Here is a 3001-nt window from a genome sequence, read left to right on the forward strand (position 1 = left end):
TGGAGAACACAAAGGAACCAATGTGCCGATCTAATTCCTGCCAGTTTCTGACATTCACCTTCTTCTGCCCTAGGCTGTTTTTGATTGGACTATCTTTTGGTTGGACAGCTGAGTCTGTTTGTCCTATGCAAAGCCTCTCTTTTCCTACTAAATTATGATTTGATTAAAATAAATATAATTGAACACATAATAAATTCAAGCCACTATTGATTACCTAGGTTATTTTGTTTGACGCTCACAGCAAATGTATGTGGTGCATATTATTGTTCCCAATTTACAGATAGGTAAACCAAAGCTCAAGGAGGAGAAATAATTTGCCAAAGGTCATACAGTTGATGTGTGGGGGAAACAATAACAACAACAAAAAACCCAGTTGCCACTGAGTTGATTCAGACTCATGACGACCCCATATGTATCACCCAGCCTTTCTTCTGAAGTGCCTCTGGGTGGACTCAAACCACCAACCTTTCTAGAAGTGGCTGGGTGTTTACCCGTTAGCGCTACCCAGGGGTTCCATGAATGGGGACTGACTCCAAAGCCAATGTTCTCCTTTTATATAATATACTTGCTCTCTCTGATTATGTTTGTGGTTCTCTGGGCAGAAACAGAGCTTAGAAAGAATCCCAGTAGCCATAGTCTTTGTCCTCCTGGCCCTTAGACTGAGAAAAGGCTATTTCTCAGGAAACCAGTGATAACGAGTTCACTTCCAGTCCCTGGGTACCTTATCACAGTGATTAGTAGTATCCTTTGTCTGCACATAAGCACAAATCTATTTCTTCTTCAATAATAATACATGCTGAAATAGGCCACCATTCCTGAGAGAAGTGTGGTCTCCTGTCTTATTTGCTGGGACATGCCAATTCAATTGGCTATTTTCAGCATGGATGAACAGGGACTCCCGACACATTCAGTGTGCTTAATTGTGATGCTGGAATCATGTTTCTTTTTAAGTCAGGGCAACTATGGGGAGTTGAATTTTGAGCTTAAGGGGATGAAAAGATAAAATGTAATTTCTGGCTTGAAGTTATTTTTTAAACTCCTCACGGGAGGGATTTTCACTCTTGGCAGGTTTTGCCTTATCACATTGACATGTAGGGTTGGCAGCTCCACTCTGAGCTATCTAAGCAACCCTGAGGAGAAGCGCCTTTCCACTTTGATTTCTCTTTGCTCCTCTGCTTCTATTGCTCTCTCCACTTCTGTTCCTGAGACCCTGGGCTCTCAGGCAGCACAGCCTGGGCTTGGGATTTCCCAGATCTGATTTGGGATCTGGGCCCTGCCAATTAAAAGCTGAGTGAATTTAAAGAGGTCTCTTATCCAACACATTCATTTGTAAGGTAGGCATAGTAACACAACCAGTTGTCGAGGCTACTCTGACTCATGGTGACCTTATGTTCCTGAGAGTAAAACTATGCTCCATAGGGTTTTCAGTGACTGATTTTTTGGAATTAGATAACCAGGCCTTTCTTCTGAGGCACCTCTAGGTGGCCTCAAATCTCCAACCTTTTGGTTAACAGCTGAGCGCTCTAACCATTTGAACCACGCAGGGCATCTGGGCATGATAAACACATAGCTTATAGTGATGCTTAGGCTGAAGGGAGATAATGCATATAAAGTACTTTGTTAACTGTAAAAATTTCACAAACGTTGGTTGTATATATAACCAAAAACTCGTTCCTGTCAAGTCGATTTCAGCTCATAGTGACCCTATAGGACAGAGTAGAATTGCCCCACAGGGTTTCCAAAGCTGTATTCTTTTCAGAAGCAGATTATCACATCTCTCACCAATGGAGTAACTGGTGGTTTTAAATTGCCAACATTTTGGTTAGCAGCTGAGTTCTTAACCACTGTGCCACCAGGGCTCTTTGGTATACACACACACACACACACACACACACACACACACACACATATATATATATATCAAGCTACTCATTGACCTATCCATCCATAAAGGCCTGCTCTACTTTCATATCACGTTCAAACTTCCTTTCCTCCTCCTCTATCCCTAGCAAAGTTTACCATTCTTCAGGGCACTTGATCTCACTGAGAGAGAAACTCAGCTGACCAATCCATGTCAACCTGAGAAAATGGGTGACAGGGATCTTTTCCCTTTTGGGTATTTGATTTTAAAATAGAGCTCATTGACTCAAATGAATCTGGAAGGTGTCAAATTTCACCCTGTAGGTTTAAAAAAAAAAAAAAAAAGAGAGAGAAAATATTTCAGACAGTTGGAGAGAAGGGCAACTTTGGGGAGAAGATACTTTCAAAGACACCTTAAAATTTACACTGTGTAGCAACTGTCTACAAGTTGGAGAAAATAATTTAGTGCTTTATACCCAATGGCACTATGGAAGAAAGGCCTAGTGATCTACTTCCACAAAGATTACAGTCCTACTCTGTAACACATGGGCTTGCCATGAGTCAGAATCGACTCAACGGCAACAGGTTTTTTTTTTTTTTAAAGTGAGGCAGCTTGACATGGAGGGGCATCTCCTAAAGCAAGGAAAAAAAAAAAAAGAATACAGAAAGAAGGAAAAGGAAGGAAGAAAAGAAAAAATGGTTTTGTGGTCAGTAAGTTGGAGAAGTGTAGGGAATAAAGTTCTTGATTTTTCTATTTCAGAGTTTTTTCTTTTCCCATTTTCCACATGCATGGCTTTTCTGCCTTAAAGGGAAGTAGGGTTGTTATTTAAAAAAAAAAAAAAAAACCCAACCCCGAACCCTTTGCCATCGGGTCTTACTCATAGTGATCCTACAGGACAGAGTAGAACTTCTTCATAGAGTTTCCAAGGAGCACCTGGTGGATTCAAACTGCCAAGCTTTTGGTTACCAGCCATAGCTCTTAACCACTACACCGCCAGGGCTTCCAGGATTGTCCAGGGTTGTTGTAGCAGGAATGAAAAGAGGAAGAAACTATCAACATTAAGCAATTTTTTTTTTTTACTTCTAGGAAAGGATAACTGAATGGGAAGCAGTGAGATGAGCAGGGCCTGCTATTGATACC

Source organism: Elephas maximus, chromosome 7, assembly GCF_024166365.1.
Source record: "Elephas maximus indicus isolate mEleMax1 chromosome 7, mEleMax1 primary haplotype, whole genome shotgun sequence".
NCBI classification, from domain to species: domain Eukaryota; kingdom Metazoa; phylum Chordata; class Mammalia; order Proboscidea; family Elephantidae; genus Elephas; species Elephas maximus.